General features: G+C 39.4%; 1 protein-coding gene and 2 pseudogenes across 2 annotated transcripts in view; 1 reads left to right on the top strand and 2 right to left on the bottom strand.

Annotated features, from left to right (window-relative positions):
- The window catches only part of GHR (growth hormone receptor), a 310,424-nt gene that overhangs the window by 33,958 nt on the left and 253,839 nt on the right, over positions 1–22,627 (top strand). The window lies entirely within an intron of this gene.
- Positions 15,035–16,307, bottom strand: LOC134757648 (SERPINE1 mRNA-binding protein 1-like; annotated as a pseudogene).
- On the bottom strand, positions 16,541–17,982 carry LOC129528047 (zinc finger protein 35-like; annotated as a pseudogene).

The following is a 22,627-nucleotide window of genomic DNA, read 5'->3' as shown; positions in this document are numbered from 1 at the left end:
CTCTCTGAAACTGAGGCTGAAAGTTGATTTCATTCTCTCACTTGTTCCCAGTAAAAGCTCCTTCCATGCTATCACCAGCTAACTGCTGCCAGCCTCTTTTCAGTGCAGATAGACAACATGATGGATTAATTTCTCTTGCTGAAGTCATTTCTACTCTTCATTGCTGAAAGATTGCTTATTTGTGTGCTCAGCTTCTTGAATAAGTTGGCACATTCAGTGAATCTCCCCTTGTATAGTTCATACCCACTTGTCAGTAAAAGATTTGTTGTGTGCAGAAAGGGAGTGGGGGGACAATAGCTCTTGCCTGCTAAGCAATCTAAATTATGAGTTGAGCCTTTCATTCATTGCTTTACATGTGGTTGTATGCTTGCTATTAACTAATTGTTTCTGTTTATGGGAAAAATAGTTGCCTTTTAAAAAGAAAAAACTGAAAAGAGGCATCCATATTCTTCTCAGGTCTTAGTCCCTGGGTGAGTGGGTATGTGCATAAACATATCTATATACATATATATGTAAATATAAATTTATATACATGTGGTATATGTGCATACTTAGTGTAACTAATGCTATATATAATTCATGTGGCAAATTCAATAAGGACAACAGTAACAAAAAGGCCAGGGAATGTAATCTTCTCCCCTGAAGACTTCAGCTGCCCAAGAAACTTATTTGTCTTTCATATTGTGGAGTAAATAAAGTTCTATTTTAAAGCAACTTTCTCAGATCTTTAAATTTTTTTTTTTTAGATACAGGGTCTTGCTCTGTTGCCCAGGCTAGAGTGCAGTGGCAAGATCATGACTCACTGCAGCCTGGAACTCCGGAGCTCAAGTGATCCTCCTGCCTCAGCCTCCTGAGTAGCTGGGACTACAGGTGCAGGCCACTGTGTCTGGCTAATTTTTTTTTCATATTTTTGGAGATGGGGTCTGGCTGTGTTGCCCAGGCTGGCCTTAAACTCTTGGGGTCAAACAATCCTTCTGCCTCTGCCTCCCAAGTACCTGGGATTACAGGCATGAGCCACTCAGATCCCTTTGTGTTGCATGTATAAAACCAATATTTTAAAATCTGAGCAATCTTTTTTAATCCTTGGAGTAACCTTATGAATGTAGTAAATAAATAATAAATGCTCGGAGATCTATAATCTCTACTACTTTAAAGATTTATAAAAAATTTGAGTTTTTATTTTCATAATTAGTATTTTATATAGTTATAGTAAATAGTATTTTATAAATGTATAAATATATTAATGCTTTTAAAATTTATTTTGGAGTTTTATGTTGACTTCAAGATAATGTTAAGTCTTTTAAGGGTTACTTATTAATACAATTTTCAGCTTTTATTTATTCAAACTCAAGTAATGAAAATTTCTGCTTAAAGGAGAAGGTTTTACTTCCAGCCTTTTCAGGATTAACTTGAAAGAAAATGTCGTTAAACTCAAAAAGCTATACATAGTACACCACCAAATACCTGCTTTCTGGCACCAATAAATTAGTTTTTTGAATACATCCACCTTAGTAATGAATTATCTGCCTGTATATACTTCCATTTTAAAGGATAAATGCCATTTGTTACCTGTGTTTCAGTCACAGATTTTTACTAAACTTTGCTCCCTGGTATAAAACACAGAATGGGAATTTGCAGTATAGTTGTGAAAAAAATCAATTTGTTTCTTATATTAAGAGCCTATAAGCAAGGTAGAGGTGGTTAACTGAGGAAATAGAATGATAACATCCAAGCTGAGAGCCAATTCAAGAATACAATCCCATTCTCAATAGCCACAGAAAGAATACAATACCTAGGAATACAGCTAATCAAGGAGGGGAAAGACATCTACAACAATAATTATAAAACGTTGCTCCAAGAAATCAGAGATGACACAAAAAAATAGAAAAACATTCCATGCTTAAGGGTAGGAAGAATCAGTATTGTGAAAATAGCCATACTGCCCAAAGCAATTTACAGATTCAGTGTATATCAAACTACCAATGACATTCTCCACAGAGGTAGACAAAAACTATTTAAAAATTCATACTGAACCAAAGAAAAGCTCAAATAGCCAAGGAAATCCAAGGCAGAAAGAACAAAGCTAGAGGCATCATGTTATCTGACTTCAAATCATACTACAAGGCTACAGTAACCAAAACAGCATGTCACTGGCACAAAAACAGACACATAGACAAATGGTGTGTCTGTTTAGATTAGAGAGCCCAGAGAGCCCAGAAATAATGCCACACACCTACAACAATCTGATCTTTGATAAAGTTGACAAAAACAAGAAATGGGGAAAGGACTCTCTATTCAATAAATGGGGCTGGGAAGCTAGCTAGCCATATGCAGAAGATTGAAGCTGGACCCCTCCTTACACCATATAAAAAATCAACTTGAGATAGATTAAAAACTTAAATGTAAAACCTAAAATTATAAAAGACCCTGGAAGATAACCTAGGAAATGGCATTCTCGACATAGAACCTGGCAAAGATTCCATGACAAAGATGTCATGACAAAGATGTCAAAAGCAATTGCAACAAAAGCAAAAATTGAGAAATGGAAACATTAAACTAAAGAGCTTCTGCACAGCAAAAGAACTATCAACAGAGTAAACAGCCTACAGGATGGGAGAAAATATTTGCAAACTATACATCCGACAAAAGTCTAGTATTCAGAATCTATAACAAACTTGAACAAATCAACAAGCAAAAAACAACCCAATTAAAAAGTGAGCAAAGGACATTAACAGACATTTTTCAAAGGAAGACATACATGTGGCCAACAAGCATATGAAAAAATGCTCAATATCACTAATCATTATGGAAATGCAAATCAAAACCACAATGAGATACCATCTCACAAGTCAGAATGGCTATTATCAAAGAGTAAAAGAAAAACAGATGCCTGTGAGGTTGTAGAGAAAAGGGAATGCTTATACACTGAAAAGGGAATGCTTATACACTGCTGGTGGGAATGTAAATTAGTTCAGCAATTGTGGTAAGCAGTTTGGTAATTTCTCAAAGAACTCAAAGTAGAATTACCATTAGACCCAATAATCCCATTATTGGATATAAACCCAAAGGAATATAAATCGTTTTACCATAAAGACACATGGATATGTATTTTCACTGTGGCACTATAACAGAGACACAATAACAAAGACATGGAACCAAACTAAATGTCCTTCAATAGTAGACTGGATAAAGAAAATGTGATACATATATACCATGGAATACCATGCAGCCATAAAAAGAAATGAGATCATGTCCTTTGCAGCAACATGGATGAAGCTGGAGGCCATTATCCTAAGTGGACTAACACAGGAACAGAAAACCAAATACCACATGTTCTCATTTATAAGTGGAAGCTAAACATTGGGTACATATGAACACAAAGAAGAGAGCAACAGACACTGGGGCCTACTTGAGGGTAGAGGGAGGGAAGAGGATGAGGATTAAAAAACTACCTATCAGATACTATGCTTATTACCTGAGTGGCAAAATAATCTGTACACCAAACCCCTCTGACATGCCATTTACCTATGTAACAAACCTGCATAGTACCCCTGAACTTAAAAGTTAAAAGAAAAAAAAATTAATTAATGAGCGTGATACTAGAACAATATTATGATGCAGGGCTATTTTTTGTGTGTTTGCTAGCTGGGCTTGAGATTTGACAAATAAGTCCCATTGTCCTAATCCGCTAGTGATGATGTTCTAGCCTTTGAAATTCAAACTACTACTACTCCACTTTGAGAGAGACTGCATGAGAATTGGACCCAGCCTGGGGCTTTAGACACCATGGTTCAAATCTTGGCTCTTATCATTTTTAGCCACGTGTCGTGGACTCAATGTTTTTGTCTCCCAGCTCCCCAGATTCACAGGTTGAAGCCCTAACCTCCAATGTGGCTGAATTTGAGATTAGGGCCTGTGAGGAGCTGGTAAAAGTTAAATGAATTCTTAAGGATAGGTCTCCAATCCTATAGAGTTGGTGCTCTTACAAGAAGAGGAACAGACACCCGAGTTCTCTCTCTTTGCTATATGAGGACATGGTGAGGAGTGGCCATCTGCAAGCTCAGAAGAGAGCCCTCACCAGGAACTTAAGTGTCTGGTACCTTGATCTTGGACTTCCCGACCTCCAGAACTGTGAGAAATAATTTTTTGTTGTTTAAATCACCCAAACTGTAGTATTTTGTTGTGGCAGCCCAAGCCAACCATGTAAGCAGGTTACTTAAATTTACTAAATATGTAAGTTACTTAAAATTTCAAATCCTGGTTCTAACTTTACTAGCCATCACTTTTACTAGCTAACACATTACATTTTCTTCAACTTGCCTCATGCTTTTGCTGTGAGTTTTAAATGAAATTGCTTAAGTACTTTGCTTATCATACTGCTGATCCATAGTAGGCACTTAAAGTTAGTTTCCAGGAAGTTTGGAATGGATCTCACTTATGCAAATGGTTGACTTTGACGGTGCTTGTTCCTCTCTGGAAAGGGTTCACCTCCCATTAGAATAGTCCTATGACTGCAGTAATTTTGTATGTTAAACTTACATGTTTATCTGCAGAATGTTAAATCTGCAAACACCATCCATCAACCCAAAAGCAAAAAAAGAGTGTTTCCTAATAGTTAATAGTTGGTAGCTTAATAGGAAATCTAGAAAAAAAAATGTTTAATAATGAAGGCTATATTAATACCAAGTCTCATTTGAGTGCCTGTCAGTAAGGAAATAGTTATCTTTCATTGTTAATCAATGAAGACCAGTTGCCGTAATTAGGGCTCTGGTGTGTTTTCTTCAAATGGTCTTCTAGGACCTAATGTAATATCATTTGAGAGGCTCAAAGAGGATCCCATATTCCCAAAGGTATCTTAGAGTCCTCAGCTGCCCAACATCCCACCATTAATCATGCTTTGCAGATGAAAAATTGAAGACTCCTTGTCTCTGAATATCTGGTATATGCTTTCATTCCTAGGATGGACATTTTTCTTCTTCACCAATAAGGAAGAAAAAGGGACAGAGGTGATTTATAAGAGCAGTTCTACTGAGTGAAATGTGGGTCCTAGCAAAGGAGGACACAGCTGCCCCTTGTAATAGTGGAGGGAAGGAAGGAGGCAGGCTGGCTGTACTTTGCCCTCCTCAACCCTAAACCCTATCTGTTTACCACAGTGGACCTTTTTTCTGAACTCTGACCTCGTTATTTCATTCATTATCCACGTAATATTCATCAATGTTCTCCAAGGCTCTTAGAATAAATCTTTAACATTTCCCCAAAAAGTCACAAGGTCTGACACCTGCCTTCCTTTTTCCAGCTTCCTATCATAATCCTCCTTTTTGGCAGTGGCCACACTGATCTTCTTTCAGGTTCCCAAGCTCAGCATTTGCTTTTCACTGTGAGCCCCTTACATCATGACTGTCAGCCCGATTGTCATTTCTTTGGGGAGGCCTTCCCTGAACCCTGGAACTGGATCATATACCCCTATCATGTGCTTTCATAGCACCATGAATGTCTCCTTGGTGGCAGTCCCCAGTAGGAGAATTCTGTGTTTATCTGTATGGCTGTTTCATAAATGTTTATCTTCCTCCCAATAGTCTGTCAGCACTTTGGCAGCCAGTTGTGTTTTGCTCTTGATTCTACCTCCAGCACAGAATGTCTCTTAGTATTTATGGAAGGGGACATGAAAAAAGAAAAAGTCCACTGCATGAAGATTTAATCCAGTGAGACTGAGGCCTGAACATCTAGCTTTAGGGAAGCCAGCTGCTAGCAGGACAGACTGGTAGGGACTAGGTAAGGAGAATGGAAAAACACAGGGAATGAGCATCACTTTCTTTAAGATTTTGCCTCTGGCAGACCCCTCCAAGTAACAGATTCCAAAGAGATTGTGAATGTTCTCCCTCTGGTATGGAGTCTCCTGTCGTGTCAGAAACATGGTACCCAGAGGCCAAAGCTGCTGCATAAGCAAGTTATCATGAAACTATTCCAGGACAGGTTTCAGAAGCAGGGTCTTAAAAATGAGTATTAAATCTAATATTCACCCAGATACATTTCCAACCCACATATAGACACCGAATTTAACAATGAAAGTGGAAGTTACTCTGTTGAGGATTTATTTGAAATGTTGGTTTTCTCTTGTCCATCTGATACAGGTCATAGCTCTGTTTCTGTCATTAGATTGATTTTCATGTTTCTCAACACAGACTCTCTGTGAGTCAGAGGTAAGTTTAATTTTTCAGCATGGCCATAGGAATGATGAAGTCACTCCTCATTAAAATGAAGCTAAGCAAAATTTAATAGTACTTGTTTAAGATTCCTTATTTACTTTTCTACACAAAAAGAGTTGCAAGGCGAAAACAAAAACTTTAGCTTTGAGTAATTTCCTTAATTCAAATATAGATTTAAACCACTTTGTCATAATATGTAAATGAACTATTGCTTTTTTCACCACAGGTCTGTTTTCAAATAGATAATGAGATTATATAAATAATTACCTTATATAAACATAAGGTTACTCATTATTGAAAGCAATTTTCTTTTTTTGTTTCTGGTTTATTATGGTTTAAGAGTGAGCCTTTGTTTTAGATATTTGAAAACAAAATGTGTGTGTGCATGTGCATGTGTGCGTATGTGTGTGGATGTGTGTATCTACGGAGGTCCTCAAATTCAAAAATTATAATACAAGGTTGTAATGTCAGCACTTCCTATTGCATAGTTTTATAATGGGGATATATAGCTATGCATTAAAATGCATTATTGAAATGGAAAATCAGTATGTGTTAAAAATGAATTAGTAATTATATTAAGATCTGAATGGGAACTAGCATACAATGTAACTTAAGCTTTTGAAAAATAAAAAAAAATCCAGAAAATAATTAATGATAAGTTAGTTTCAGTATTACATTGATAAATATTTCAAGAATAAGCTATAAAAAATAGGGAGGTAGATTTATTATTTTAAGGTCATACTAAAAGATTGTAATATTTACTTAACCTTTCTTTATTTAATTTAGAATAAGATTACTGTCATCTCTCTAAGCATCTATGTAATAGTGTTTTATTTACTTTTCCATTAAATATTACTGAGATAAATAAGGAGTCCTGGTGAATGAAATATAATTTAATAAGCAGGGTTTTCTTAGGTGAAAACTAATCATGTCCTGCTATAAATGTATATTGACAGAGAAGCTGAATAGACAAGCTCCATGATTTAGTCAATGATACGACTTCAGGGAAAATGTTTTTATGCCTTATTGGCCATATCTTTTAATACTTGCATTGAAAATAAAATTACATCCCAAGATATGAGGGTTGTGAAATTTTATAATTAGATATTTAAGTCCTGAATTGATTAGCAGCAGTATAAACATAGAAATGGATTTTGGGTTAAATCTGAGAACTATTTTTTGGTACTAAAATTTGCATGCAGATGACAATGGGAAAATCAAATGTTTTCCTGGAAAATTTTCAAATGGGACAAATAGTCATCTTTCTGGAAATATGAAATAAAGGGAGTAGTAGTGGTTGGACTATAAACCTCTTTGAAGGCCTTTTAATCTTTAGCTGTAATTCATGTTTTATCACCATTGAATTTTCTTTTTTTTTGGATGGAACTCAAGGCCGTTATCTTTATTTTTTTTTATTTTTTTTTATTATACTTTAAGTTTTAGGGTACATGTGCACAATGTGCAGGTTAGTTACATATGTATACATGTGCCATTCTGGTGCGCTGCACCCACTAACTCGTCATCTAGCATTAGGTATATCTCCCAATGCTATCCCTCCCCCCTCCCCCCACCCCACAACAGTCCCCAGAGTGTGATATTCCCCTTCCTGTGTCCATGCGATCTCATTGTTCAATTCCCACCTATGAGTGAGAATATGCGGTGTTTGGTTTTTTGTTCTTGCGATAGTTTACTGAGAATGATGGTTTCCAATTTCATCCATGTCCCTACAAAGGACATGAACTCATCATTTTTTATGGCTGCATAGTATTCCATGGTGTATATGTGCCACATTTTCTTAATCCAGTCTATCATTGTTGGACATTTGGCTTGGTTCCAAGTCTTTGCTATTGTGAATAATGCCGCAATAAACATACGTGTGCCTGTGTCTTTATAGCAGCATGATTTATAGTCCTTTGGGTATATACCCAGTAATGGGATGGCTGGGTCAAATGGTATTTCTAGTTCTAGATCCCTGAGGAATCTCCACACTGACTTCCACAATGGTTGAACTAGTTTACAGTCCCACCAACAGTGTAAAAGTGTTCCTATTTCTCCACATCCTCTCCAGCACCTGTTGTTTCCTGACTTTTTAATGATTGCCATTCTAACTGGTATGAGATGATATCTCATAGTGGTTTTGATTTGCATTTCTCTGATGGCCAGTGATGATGAGCATTTTTTCATGTGTTTTTTGGCTGCATAAATGTCTTCTTTTGAGAAGTGTCTGTTCATGTCCTTCACCCACTTTTTGATGGGGTTGTTTGTTTTTTTCTTGTAAATTTGTTTGAGTTCATTGTAGATTCTGGATATTAGCCCTTTGTCAAATGAGTAGGTTGCAAAAATTTTCTCCCATGTTGTAGGTTGCCTGTTCACTCTGATGGTAGTTTCTTTTGCTGTGCAGAAGCTCTTGAGTTTAATTAGATCCCATTTGTCAATTTTGGCTTTTGTTGCCATTGCTTTTGGTGTTTTGGACATGAAGTCCTTTCCCATGCCTATGTCCTGAATGGTAATGCCTAGGTTTTCTTCTAGGGTTTTTATGGTTTTAGGTCTAATGTTTAAATCTTTAATCCATCTTGAATTGATTTTTGTATAAGGTGTAAGGAAGGGATCCAGTTTCAGCTTTCTACATATGGCTAGCCAGTTTTCCCAGCACCATTTATTAAATAGGGAATCCTTTCCCCATTGCTTGTTTTTCTCAGGTTTGTCAAAGATCAGATAGTTGTAGGTATGCGGCGTTATTTCTGAGGGCTCTGTTCTGTTCCATTGATCTATATCTCTGTTTTGGTACCAGTACCATGCTGTTTTGGTTACTGTAGCCTTGTAGTATAGTTTGAAGTCAGGTAGTGTGATGCCTCCAGCTTTGTTCTTTTGGCTTAGGATTGACTTGGCGATGCGGGCTCTTTTTTGGTTCCATATGAACTTTAAAGTAGTTTTTTCCAATTCTGTGAAGAAAGTCATTGGTAGCTTGATGGGGATGGCATTGAATCTGTAAATGACCTTGGGCAGTATGGCCATTTTCACGATATTGATTTTTCCTACCCATGAGCATGGAATGTTCTTCCATTTGTTTGTATCCTCTTTTATTTCCTTGAGCAGTGGTTTGTAGTTCTCCTTGAAGAGGTCCTTCACATCCCTTGTAAGTTGGATTCCTAGGTATTTTATTCTCTTTGAAGCAATTGTGAATGGGAGTTCACTCATGATTTGGCTCTCTGTTTGTCTGTTGTTGGTGTATAAGAATGCTTGTGATTTTTGTACATTGATTTTGTATCCTGAGACTTTGCTGAAGTCGCTTATCAGCTTAAGGAGATTTTGGGCTGAGACAATGGGGTTTTCTAGATAAACAATCATGTCGTCTGCAAACAGGGACAATTTGACTTCCTCTTTTCCTAATTGAATACCCTTTATTTCCTTCTCCTGCCTGATTGCCCTGGCCAGAACTTCCAAAACTATGTTGAATAGGAGCGGTGAGAGAGGGCATCCCTGTCTTGTGCCAGTTTTCAAAGGGAATGCTTCCAGTTTTTGCCCATTCAGTATGATATTGGCTGTGGGTTTGTCATAGATAGCTCTTATTATTTTGAAATACCTCCCAACAATACCTAATTTATTGAGAGTTTTTAGCATGAAGGGTTGTTGAATTTTGTCAAAGGCTTTTTCTGCATCTATTGAGATAATCATGTGGTTTTTGTCTTTGGCTCTGTTTATATGCTGGATTACATTTATTGATTTGCGTATATTGAACCAGCCTTGCATCCCAGGGATGAAGCCCACTTGATCATGGTGGATAAGCTTTTTGATGTGCTGCTGGATTCGGTTTGCCAGTATTTTATTGAGGATTTTTGCATCAATGTTCATCAAGGATATTGGTCTAAAATTCTCTTTTTTGGTTGTGTCTCTGCCCGGCTTTGGTATCAGAATGATGCTGGCCTCATAAAATGAGTTAGGGAGGATTCCCTCTTTTTCTATTGATTGGAATAGTTTCAGAAGGAATGGTACCAGTTCCTCCTTGTACCTCTGGTAGAATTCGGCTGTGAATCCATCTGGTCCTGGACTCTTTTTGGTTGGTAAACTATTGATTATTGCCACAATTTCAGCTCCTGTTATTGGTCTATTCAGAGATTCAACTTCTTCCTGGTTTAGTCTTGGGAGAGTGCATGTGTCGAGGAATGTATCCATTTCTTCTAGATTTTCTAGTTTATTTGCGTAGAGGTGTTTGTAGTATTCTCTGATGGTAGTTTGTATTTCTGTGGGATTGGTGGTGATATCCCCTTTATCATTTTTTATTGTGTCTATTTGATTCTTCTCTCTTTTCTTCTTTATTAGTCTTGCTAGCGGTCTATCAATTTTGTTGATCCTTTAAAAAACCAGCTCCTGAATTCATTGATTTTTTGAAGGGTTTTTTGTGTCTCTATTTCCTTCAGTTCTGCTCTGATTTTAGTTATTTCTTGCCTTCTGCTAGCTTTTGAATGTGTTTGCTCTTGCTTTTCTAGTTCTTTTAATTGTGATGTTAGGGTGTCAATTTTGGATCTTTCCTGCTTTCTCTTGTGGGCATTTAGTGCTATAAATTTCCCTCTACACACTGCTTTGAATGCATCCCAGAGATTCTGGTATGTTGTGTCTTTGTTCTCGTTGGTTTCAAAGAACATCTTTATTTCTGCCTTCATTTCGTTATGTACCCAGTAGTCATTCAGGAGCAGGTTGTTCAGTTTCCATGTAGTTGAGCAGCTTTGAGTGAGATTTTTAATCCTGAGTCCTAGTTTGATTGCACTGTGGTCTGAGAGATAGTTTGTTATAATTTCTGTTCTTTTACATTTGCTGAGGAGAGTTTTACTTCCAACTATGTGGTCAATTTTGGAATAGGTGTGGTGTGGTGCTGAAAAAAATGTATATTCTGTTGATTTGGGGTGGAGAGTTCTGTAGATGTCTATTAGGTCCGCTTGGTGCAGAGCTGAGTTCAATTCCTGGGTATCCTTGTTGATTTTCTGTCTCGTTGATCTGTCTAATGTTGACAGTGGGGTGTTAAAGGCTCCCATTATTAATGTGTGGGAGTCTAAGTCTCTTTGTAGGTCACTCAGGACTTGCTTTATGAATCTGGGTGCTCCTGTATTGGGTGCATATATATTTAGGATAGTTAGCTCCTCTTGTTGAATTGATCCCTTTACCACTATGAAATGGCCTTCTTTGTCTCTTTTGATCTTTGTTGGTTTAATGTCTGTTTTATCAGAGACTAGGATTGCAACCCCTGCCTTTTTTTGTTTTCCATTTGCTTGGTAGATCTTCCTCCATCCTTTTATTTTGAGCCTATGTGTGTCTCTGCAGGTGAGATGGGTTTCCTGAATACAGCACACTGATGGGTCTTGACTCTTTATCCAACTTGCCAGTCTGTGTCTTTTAATTGGAGAATTTAGTCCATTTACATTTAAAGTTAACATTGTTATGTGTGAATTTGATCCTGTCATTATGATGTTAGCTGGTGATTTTGCTCATTAGTTGATGCAGTTTCTTCCTAGTCTCGATGGTCTTTACATTTTGGCATGATTTTGCAGTGGCTGGTACCGGTTGTTCCTTTCCATGTTTAGCACTTCCTTCAGGAGCTCTTTTAGGGCAGGCCTGGTGGTGACAAAATCTCTCAGCATTTGCTTGTCTGTAAAGTATTTTATTCCTCCTTCACTTATGAAGCTTAGTTTGGCTGGATATGAAATTGTGGGTTGAAAATTCTTTTCTTTAAGAATGTTGAATATTGGCCCCCACTCTCTTCTGGCTTGTAGGGTTTCTGCCGAGAAATCCGCTGTTAGTCTGATGGGCTTCCCTTTGAGGGTAACCCGACCTTTCTCTCTGGCTGCCCTTAACATTTTTTCCTTCATTTCAACTTTGGTGAATCTGACAATTATGTGTCTTGGAGTTGCTCTTCTTGAGGAGTATCTTTGTGGCGTTCTCTGTATTTCCTGAATCTGAATGTTGGCCTGCCTTGCTAGATTGGGGAAGTTCTCCTGGATAATATCCTGCAGAGTGTTTTCCAACTTGGTTCCATTCTCCCCATCACTTTCAGGTACACCAATCAGACGTAGATTTGGTCTTTTCACATAGTCCCATATTTCTTGGAGGCTTTGCTCATTTCTTTTTATTCTTTTTTCTCTAGACTTCCCTTCTCGCTTCATTTCATTCATTTCATCTTCCATTGCTGATACCCTTTCTTCCAGTTGATCACATCGGCTCCTGAGGCTTCTGCATTCTTCACGTAGTTCTCGAGCCTTAGTTTTCAGCTCCATCAGCTCCTTTAAGCACTTCTCTGTATTGGTTATTCTAGTTATACGTTCGTCTAAATTTTTTTCAAAGTTTTCAACTTCTTTGCCTTTGGTTTGAATGTCCTCCCGTAGCTCAGAGTAATTTGATCGTCTGAAGCCTTCTTCTCTCAGCTCGTCAAAATCATTCTCCATCCAGCTTTGTTCCGTTGCTGGTGAGGAACTGCGTTCCTTTGGAGGAGGAGAGGTGCTCTGCGTTTTAGAGTTTCCAGTTTTTCTGTTCTGTGTTTTCCCCATCTTTGTGGTTTTATCTACTCTTGGTCTTTGATGATGGTGATGTACAGATGGGTTTTCGGTGTGGATGTCCTTTCTGTTTGTTAGTTTTCCTTCTAACAGACCGGACTCTCAGCTGCAGGTCTGTTGGAATACCCTGCGGTGTGAGGTGTCAGTGTGCCCCTGCTGGGGGGTGCCTCCCAGTTAGGCTGCTCGGGGGTCAGGGGTCAGGGACCCACTTGAGGAGGCAGTCTGCCCGTTCTCAGATCTCCAGCTGTGTGCTGGGAGAACCACTGCTCTCTTCAAAGCTGTCAGACAGGGACATTTAAGTCTGCAGAGGTTACTGCTGTCTTTTTGTCTGTGCCCTGCCCCCAGAGGTGGAGCCTACAGAGGCAGGCAAGCCTCCTTGAGCTGTGATGGGCTCCACCCAGTTTGAGCTTCCCGGCTGCTTTGTTTACCTAATCAAGCCTGGGCAATGGCGGGCGCCCCTCCCCCAGCCTCGCTGCCGCCTTGCAGTTTGATCTCAGACTGCTGTGCTAGCAATCAGCGATATTCCGTGGGCGCAGGACCCTCCGAGCCAGGTGTGGGATATAGTCTCGTGGTGCGCCGTTTTTTAAGCCGGTCTGAAAAGTGCAATATTCGGGTGGGAGTGACCCGATATTCCAGGTGCGTCCGTCACCCCTTTCTTTGACTCAGAAAGGGAACTCCCTGACCCCTTGCGCTTCCCAGGTGAGGCAATGCCTCGCCCTGCTTCGGCTCGCGCATGGTGCGCGCACCCACTGGCCTGCACCCACTGTCTGGCACTCCCTAGTGAGATGAACCCGGTACCTCAGATGGAAATGCAGAAATCACCCGTCTTCTGCGTCGCTCACGCTGGGAGCTGTAGACCGGAGCTGTTCCTATTCGGCCATCTTGGCTCCTCCCCTCCTTATCACCATTGAATTTTCAAAACGGAAAATACCTTAGAAATAATTTAGTGTTACCTTGTTGATATTACCAAAAAAAAAAAAAAAAAGTGCTCAGAGTCACATAACTTGATTCAGTCAGAGCTGGTACTAGATGCTCAGTCTTCTGACTTCTAATTCAGTTTGCTTTCATTATCTACTACCTGCTGCTGACTCAGAGCTCCTCAGCTATCTGCAAGTGGATGTGTTTATTGAACATTTATGATGTAAATGAACTGCTCTCAATGCGAAGGATGCCATGGTGAATGGGAGCTTACTTTCTGACTCAAAAATTAGTTTTCTCTCTTTGTATTCTAAATGAAAGTGTCCTTTTGCTTTATCTGAAGCAGAAAGTTGTAAGTTTGTTTATTTTACTTTTGAAATTTTGGAGAATTGGCAGTGGGGTCATGCCATCAGAAACACATACGTGCAATGCATGGATGCACGGTGTGAATGAGCTCTCTGGAAGATGGTAGATTATGGGAAAGAAGGAAGCTCAGGAAGAGAGTGGACCAAGTCAAGAGGAAAGAGAGAAGAAACAGGCAAGTGTGGAGCAGAGGAAAAGTAGGAGGGTCATGAATCCATTCTGCAGGTGTGTGCTGAGTGACTGGAAGAAGGAAAAGAACCAAGGAAGTCTCCGCCATGTTATCTTAGTTTTGTTAAGGGTATAAAGAGATTGAAGAGAGTTTAACTAGGCCGTCCTTAACCCTAGGACATCCCTAGAGTACCTGGCAGAACTAATAATCTAAATTATGAATGGCTGTGTGTGCACACACACAGGATGCACTTACTAATGTCTATCATTATGAGTATCTTCTGTCTTCTCCACTACAAAGAAAGGAAGGGAATGTGACCCTCTTTCCAGATTAGAAGTAACTAGGGCATAGTAACACAAATGGATGAATTAAACTGTTTGAAATGGTGCACTGGAATATATTTATTTTGGGGCAAATCATGAAGAAATAAAAAAGGAAGAGATTCTCTTTTGAGAAAAAGTTTGTTTCCTATTGTCAATTGAGCAACTCCGTGAACATTCTAAAGATAAAGAATGATTATTCTGTAAAGTGCTGGGATTTCTGGTGCTGTGTGACAAAGTCCAGTTCCTTTTGTCTAAGTTAGTTATAATAATCTTTAATGAAAAGCAGAGGGGTCCCATGGTTTGGAACAAGTATCTGAGTCAAGAGTTGACAAGTAGAATAGCTGGGCGCAGAGGCTGCTGTCGAGTTGACAAAGCCAGAACAGTACATTTGGACAGAAAGAATTTGATTTTCTTATACTGAATGTGATGATCTTGAAGAACAGATTTTTTTTTTGTTTGCATGAAAATAAATCTTTATTTTCAGTTATTACCCACCGGTAAGAGAAAGTTAGGTTAAGGGTATAAAGGGATTGAAGAGGTTTCTACTTTCGCCCAGTCCTTATTTTGAATAGCCTTCCACTCACCCAAAGTCATCTCTTTTGGACCCTCCTCGTTTACCTCTTCAACTTCATTCTCCTTATTTTCAGTGTCTGCCACTGGATGATGTTCTTCACCTTCAGGTGTTTCCTCAGTCACATTTGATTGATCCAAGTCACTGCAATTATAAGATATTTGTTTCTGAATGTATTTGGGGGACTCTGTTAATTCATCTTTGACAATTCCCCCGTTGTGAGATCTGCTACCTCCACGTTACAGGTCCTCGTGCTTCAGGCCACTGTAATGTGAAAAAAAAGATCTATCACTTCCACTATACCTATCAAATTCACGTTTGCCACGAGAATCAAATCCATCTCCTTGGCCCATTTCACGTCCACTGCCCTCTTGACCTCTTCCAAGACCACCATGACCTCGAATAGGTCGGTCAATAATCAGTCTATCAACTGAATATTCACCTCCTTCACCCCTTTCATCAAGTGGCTTTTCAAGTCTTCGTTCACAAGGTGGTCTCCTTTCTGGTCTTCTATCAGTTATTTTCCCTTCACCGTGAAGTTGTTGAGCAGGTCTTCTTCCAACTCGTCTTATTCCTGCTTCTTTTTTTGTTTTTTATTTTTCCTTTAGGCAAGCTTTATTCTTTGATTCCTCTATCCAGGAAGGGGGCTGTTGGTTACATCTTACCCAAATGGAATGCAATGGGAATTGGGAGCTTGAGTTGTGTGGAGGAGGAGTTGTCGATCTTAACAAATGACTATAGCTGGCGTGTGGTGTCCATCAATCCTTGAGGGCTTGGCCATGCAGACTAGGGAATGGTCAGAACAGACTCAACAGAGGTCTCCAGAGCTTTACAATATCAAGGTTCAGGGGGTATAGACAGTAAGGAAAAAGGCCATTTCCTGTTTCTGTCCATTTTTGGTACAGTAGACAGTTAAGGTTTTTTCTTTTGACCAGCTTTTAAAAAATTACTTAGAAAATGGAAAGCTTATAAACATTCATAAGTGAATTGTTGAATTGCTACCCCAAGTGGTTTCCTTACCTAGTCACCACTTAACCAGAAATACTAGAATACACAGTTCAACCAGAATTCAACCAGGCAGATAACCTGCCTATTGCTCAAGCAATCATCAGAGTTTTAGAAAACAAAATTAAGCAAAAAAGACCTTTCCCCAAATACAATCATTACTTTGTATGACCCATTCCTAAGAAAGCCACATTCCATTTCAGAAAACATGACCGCTTAAGGTACAGTTAAAACAAAGTCCTTGCCTTCAGGTGCTTACTTTCTGTTTTCTTTAAATTAACTGCTGAAATGTTTATCTTGTGTTTTGTGCTGCATTCCTGAAAACTGTAACTTTTAAGGACATAGGCCTCATCTTTATAAAGGAAGAAGAAAACAGCAAAGAGGTGTCTCATTTGGGAGGCAGAAGGTTATGACCAATGCCGGAAGTCTTCCTCTTCCTTACTTGTTATTCAACAAGATGGGTTCTGTGGTGTCGCATGAGGTGTGAGTTGGAAATGAAAGCTGCATCACACTTCTTATATTCATAGGGCTTCTCCCCAGTGTGGGTTCTCTGGTGCACCGTGAGGCTCAACCTCTGTCTGAAGGCCTTCCCACACTCATTACACATGTAAGGTTTTTCTCCATTATGGATTCTCTGATGAATAAGTAGGTATGAGCTACATGTGAAGGCCTTCCCACATTCATTACACACAAAAGGAAGATCTCCACTGTGAATTCTCTGGTGGACAAAAAGGCAAGAGAGCTGACTGAAGGCTTTCCCACATTCACTGCAGTCATAAGATTTCTCTGCAGTGTGAATTATCTGGTACATAATAAGGTGTGAAAAACCACTGAAGGTTTTCCCAAACTCTTTACACTCATATGGCTTCTCACCAGTATGGCTTCGCTGATGTACAATAAGATTTGCAATCTGCGTAAAGGCTTTGCCAGAATCGTTACAGGCAGAGGGCTTCTCCCCAGTGTGGATCCTCTGGTGGACAATATGGTTTGAGCTCCCAGTAAATGTTTTCCGACACTCATTACATTTACAGCATTTTTCTGTAACGTGGACTTTCTGGTGCCAAGCAAGTTGTGAGCTATAACTAAAGGCTTTCTCACATTTACTGCGCCTAAAGGTTTTTTCTAAGGAGAGGTTTTTTTGATATACAGTCAGATTTGAACTCTGATTGAAGGCTTTCCCACATTTTGAGCAAACATAAGGTTTCTGTCCAGTGTGGATTCTCTGATGCACATCGAGGTTTGCACTCTGAATGAAGGCCTTCCCACACTCATGACATTCAAAAGGTTTCTCCCCGGTGTGGATTCTCTGATGCACAACGAGGTTTGCACTCTGACCAAATCCTTTCCCACACATGCTACAATGTAAAAGACTTTTGCCCAAGCTGGGTTTTTGGATTGTTAACAGTGTCAGAATTAAGGCTGTATTTTCCCACAGATTTCTTACATTTCTGGTCTTCCTCTTCTTTGAAGCTTTCAGGTAAGTGACAGCCATTCACTATCACTTATCTGAAATCTTTCCTTTCCCTCCTTATTCTCTGCTTCTTTAACATGTTTTCTTTTTCACAAGCCTCTCTTAACTCAGGTCCTTAAGGATCAGCTTTCTGGATTCTTCCTAATATGATGAGGGGGTTTTCAGCTTCCTCACATATCTCAGTTTTTGGAACCAGTAACTGAAGGTTCTTGGTTTCAGCACCTTTTCTTCCTCTTCTGATCCATCAAGGCCTGTCTAACGAAACTCCCCTGGGGCCCAGACTTTGATGTTCTCAGAGTGCACTTGTTGGCTGGATGCCTGACCTGGGAAGTTTTCTTCTTCCTCCTCCTCCTTTTTCAACTTCACTGGGCGGCATGGGCCTAGGGCCATGGCTTCTCTCAATTCTGCAGTCATCTTCTCTGCTCAGCAGGGGAACGCCTATAGCTGGGAGCTGCCCAGCACAGGTCAAACCCCATCTAAGCTTTATGTTTCAAAAGCTTCTTCCTGAGTTTCCTCCCAGGGCCAAGATGAGTATTGCCTACGTGCGCAGCTGAGAGGCCCGACCAGAGTTCACCCGCTCTGCAGCAGGAGGCTGGGGGACCGGGACCTCAGCTCCTACTGGCACGAGAACAATGACCCTTATTCCTTCTTTCTTAAGCGCCACGGACGGCTACGTCTCCTCTTTCTTGTCAACCACGCCAACGCTGGAGGGCAGCGGGTTCTTGCTGTCTTTCTGGGACTCCTTGCGCAGCTAGCTATTTGCCTGCCGCCTTGGAGTTGGTCTGGGCCGCAGCCTGAGCTGCCGCTCTTGGCCCCAGAGACGCCGCCCCCGCCAGCTTATTTTTTCTTGTTCTTTCCTGCCTTCAGCACCTCGAAGGGGTCTGATTCGTTGTCAAATAACTGGTCGAATCGGTTGGTGACCAGGCAGCTGAAGCCTTCCTGTAACTGCCCAGGCATGATGGTTGCTCGGCGGCACATTCCTCCACGGATTGCAGCGGGCTGCGCCGAGCCAAGAGCGCGTGCTTCAGCTCTTCCCACAAGATCGAAGAACAATTTTTTTGAAATCTGCCTGTAAATGTCAGGCAAGGTAAATTTCAAAATGAATTTTTAAAGTCTCTAAAATGGAGTTATGTTTAATTATGACTTTATGACAAATTAAAAGATAGTTCTAGATAATATTATTCTAGAAAGAAGCTTCTCTTGTTCTGGGAAAGAGAGACAGTTTGGAAACTTGAGACAAGACCCTTATTGTCTGTTTTATTATTTACTGCTAACAAACTGCATTCTCTCACTGTTCACTGGAATAGGTGGGTCCAGGGAACTTAGGAAAGCCTAATGGGAAGTGAGAAAAGTAAATTATTTCTTATATTTTTATGTATACAAATAGTTGATAAAGGAGGAAGTGTAGTGGTGGGGTGGATCATGCAGATTGGGATAGAAGAGATAGTATAATTATTCACAATTATAGATAAGGAGATCTAGGCTTCACATTTTCACTTCTGGAATATTCCGCTTTGACAGAACAGTCTACTGTCTGCCTCAGCCTATCCTGGAGATGTCCTGGTGGTGGGAGAGGACCTGCTTTCTCCTTGCTGTGCTCCTACAGTTTGTCTCTGCCAGTCATGTCCAAGCCCCTTGTCTTAGTGCCTCACAAGACCTCTTCCTCTGACCAGGATTCAGGCACCTTCTCAGAACCTTCATTCCCCTGACGGCAGGACCAGCCAGTCTCCCAGACCCGGGGTAGTGCGAAGAGGAGAGCAGACTCCTCAGACCCAGAGTCCCAGGACACTTGGCCTCAATTCCTGTGACATCTATATCACCCAGACAACTGGGAAATGGAGGTGCTGGTGCCAGAACAAAAGCATAAGCTGTGTTTCTCAAGTTTGGACTTTACCTGGGCTGTTGCTTTATTTTCTAGCTGTTTACTGATTTTTAGAAGCATAAAGGTTTCTTTCTGTGAAGTTCCTAGGGACACTTAACGGAGTGGGGACAGGTATTCCTTTTGTCTTTCAGAAAGGCATGTTAAGAGTTAGTCTCTCAGTAATTTAAGTCTCACCTCCTAAATGGGGTAAGAGTGGGGAGAAATATATAAGTGTGTATATTTGTGTGTGTATATAAACAATATATATACTACTAATATAATTAATAATAATGTGTGTATAAATAATATGTAAATAACATTATATATCAATAATAAAATATTATATTATTAATATATTATATATGTTATTACATTAATATATTATATATTATAATATATAAGATATAATTGTATATTATATACTATTTATTATATCTATAACATATAATATATATTAATATATATCATTATATAATATATTACATGTATTAATATATAATATCTATATAGTAAATATATGGGGTGTGTATTTGTGTATACGCACACACACACACACGCACATATATATCCTGCATTGTTTGCTTAGAATCATGCCTTGCAATTATTAACTGCTTTTTCTTCCTTCCCTTCATCTAATACACCAGAAGAATATTTCAGTTAGCCAAAGGTGAGAATCCAAATTCATATTTGTATTCCCAATAGATTTCCCCCAAGATTCTGGGGGAATTTTGGCCATTCAAAAAGCAATCAGTGCCTTCTTGTTGATTAGCACTAATCACCACAAGATCCTTCCAATAGTAAATTTTCCAGAGCAAAATTCTAAACTTACAGATTAGTTTGCCGCAGCCCCTAACCCTACACTGTAAGGATCTTCCTTTCCATAAGGTCCATTGTTAAATGGAAACGTTCCCCTGGCTCTATGCAGTGCTCAGGTGTTTCTTACTCAGCTGAAGGACTAATGAATTTAGTTTGAATCTAAATTTGGAGTAAAAAATGCCACTCAGGAGAGCTGCTTCTGTGACTGCATTGCCTTCCAACCTGCTTTTCCATTTTTCCTTATTACTCCATGTCCTTGAGGAGTTTATTCCTTTATAGCTTTTGTGATCTGGCTGTAATTATTTTGAAAAAAAATTTCATTATACTGGACATTTTAGATTAAGTCCTCCAAATTTTCTTATTTGTGAGAGTACAAGTCACTATTTACACTATGGTAAACTGCATGCAAACATCTGAGTACCTCTCTGTTCCTGTCTTCAGCTGGGCCAGCACTAAGCTGGAATAGCCTATACTTCGATGTTTTTCTGAGGAAGTACATTTTCCTTCTCCCTCAGATTCCTGGTGCCTGGTATAGCACTTTTTTGATTTGCTCTTGTTCTGGCAATAGGTCAACTGGCTTTCATGGTCCTTAACATTTCAGGTAAATAATTCCAACAGTTGTGACTGGAAGGAATTCAAATCAACTCAAGGCATACACTCTATGTTCAAAATGCCATGTTTTGAGTGATTTGTCCTTTGGTTAGTAACTTTAAAAAATATGAGGACTGGAAGGAGAAGCTACTATTTGAGGAACTAATGGAAAATCAAGCAGTTTTTGATATACTAAGATATTCACTTATGATGCAAGGAGTGTGATCATTGACCGTCCTACTTACCTAAACATTATGCTCTCAGAGCATGTGGATAGGTAGCATAGCCTAGTGGTTAACACACATAGAAAAGTCAGACTGCCTAGTTCGAATCCCAGCTTCATCACTTGCTAACTATATAATCTTTATTAAATTAGTTAACTTTCCTGTGCCTCAGTCTGGTTTTCCTGAGGATTAAATGATTTTATATTTGTTAAGTGCCTAGAACTGTAGCTGGTCTGCAACAAGTACTATACGTCTTTGTTTAAATAATAAATAAAACGACAGTATTGTTCATATGGAGAAACAGGGGTCTTAGGCAGCTTAGGAGTTTTTCTAAAGTAACAGAATCATTTAATGGCAGGAACAACAATATTATCACTGCCCAGAACCCTAATGGAGAACTATAGCTCTTAAGGGTGATGTGGGGAGAAATACACTGATGAAAAACAAGCAACATTATTAAAGACAGGATGGGAGAGAGTGGGAACTCGTCATTCATTTATCTAATGGCTTAGTCAGCAAGTAACTAATGCCTACTTTGGGCCTTGACACTATACCAACATTGTGCAGAAAGTGATTAAAATGCAAAAGAACATTCACTTAGGCTGGGATAAACAAGAGGTCTTTTGCAAAATCTGATGATGAGCTTGTTGATGTTGAGTTGACAAACTATGCAGCAGGTCAGTGGGGGGGTGATTATCATAAAATTCCATCCCTTAAACATCTACAGGAAGATGATTATTTTAAGATGCTTTACTTCTGGAGATGTATGCTTTACTTCTACTTAGAGAATCTGGCTTATGTTCTCATGTTCTGGTTTTATATGTAATTGGTCATGAGCTTAATTTGAGCCAAGCATTTGACACAGTTGCCCCCAGAAGTTAACTCATTTGTGGATTGTATAAATGCTATTGCACAAAAAAGAAGTATATATATACAAATAGTCATAGTAGACCACATCTCGGTTAATGGCTTCAAGTCTAGATGAAATGTTTTAAGAGGGATATTGACAAATTAGAGAACATTAGAAGCATTTGCCAGAATACTGGCAGGGCAAGAAATTATGCCAAATAGTAGAAAGAGAATTAGATGCCTAAGTGGAACATGGTGTATAGCCCATAAGAATTTGAAGGATTGTCATTGGTAGAATAAGATGTTATTCTTGGCTGCTTCCAGCTGAGGAGTGGTGGATGGGTGACTAAGGCCTATAAGAGAGCAAATATAAGGAAGAGTTTCTAAATATTAAAATCAATTTCCAAAGAAACAGCCTGGCCTCTAAGGGAAAGAGCTTCTTGTGAGTAGATGTGTTTAGGTGGGGCCAGATGAACAAGCTCCTGAGCTCTAGGGATTAGACTCCATCTGCTGGATAGGAGGTACAACCAGGTCATCCCAGAGGTTCCTTGTGTTCCAAGATTCTGTTACTCTGTGATTTCATGACTTGGATGTCACCTCCCTTAGGTTGGTTACTCTAAATAATGTTAAAAGTCAGTGTATGCCTTAAGATTGGGTGCATTGCTATGACAGAATGAGGTTTACCAGAGAAGCAGTTGAGTCTAAGAATGAAACTACT

This window comes from Gorilla gorilla, chromosome 19, assembly GCF_029281585.2.
Source record: "Gorilla gorilla gorilla isolate KB3781 chromosome 19, NHGRI_mGorGor1-v2.1_pri, whole genome shotgun sequence".
NCBI classification, from domain to species: Eukaryota; Metazoa; Chordata; class Mammalia; order Primates; family Hominidae; genus Gorilla; species Gorilla gorilla.
The sequence above is the reverse complement of the archived record's forward strand: the minus strand, read 5'-3'. Positions and strand labels throughout refer to the sequence as shown.